Source organism: Belonocnema kinseyi, chromosome 8 (genome assembly GCF_010883055.1).
Source record: "Belonocnema kinseyi isolate 2016_QV_RU_SX_M_011 chromosome 8, B_treatae_v1, whole genome shotgun sequence".
Classification (NCBI taxonomy): domain Eukaryota; kingdom Metazoa; phylum Arthropoda; class Insecta; order Hymenoptera; family Cynipidae; genus Belonocnema; species Belonocnema kinseyi.
The window spans coordinates 128,040,051-128,040,563 of record NC_046664.1 but is presented as its reverse complement, the minus strand read 5'-3'; positions in this window follow the sequence as shown (position 1 = coordinate 128,040,563).

Genomic DNA, 513 nt, shown 5'->3' with positions numbered 1-513 from the left:
TGAATTAATATATTGAGAATCTTTGAAATACCATGAAATTGTTGCATACGAAATTGTAATTTTGCGATTTTTCATTATTTTTTATGCTGTCAAAATTAGAATGTTTTATTTTTTAAGAAAATTCAAAAAGTTGTTATGATAATCTTTTAAGGCATTTAGAAATCAAACTTTTTCTTTTCTTGCCTTTTTTCCATATCATCCGTTATTTGGCTTAAAAGGTTCATTTTCGTGTGTTTTTGGGAATTTTGTAAATGCTATAACTCTAGTAATTTTTAATTTGATGAAAAAAGTCATTACGATCAATTGTTCGCTTTTTTAAATACTATGAATATCCGTACAGAGAATTTTTGAATTTTTAAAAAAATGGGTCTCAAAAATATTCAAAATGCGCTTTTTCGGATTCACGGGGTCTCAAAACTTGGTAATTTGACAAAAACTGGTGGAGGGTTGTCCAATTTTACACGTATCTAATACCTTCTTTGATGAGAATGTAAAAAAAAACATAAATAAACA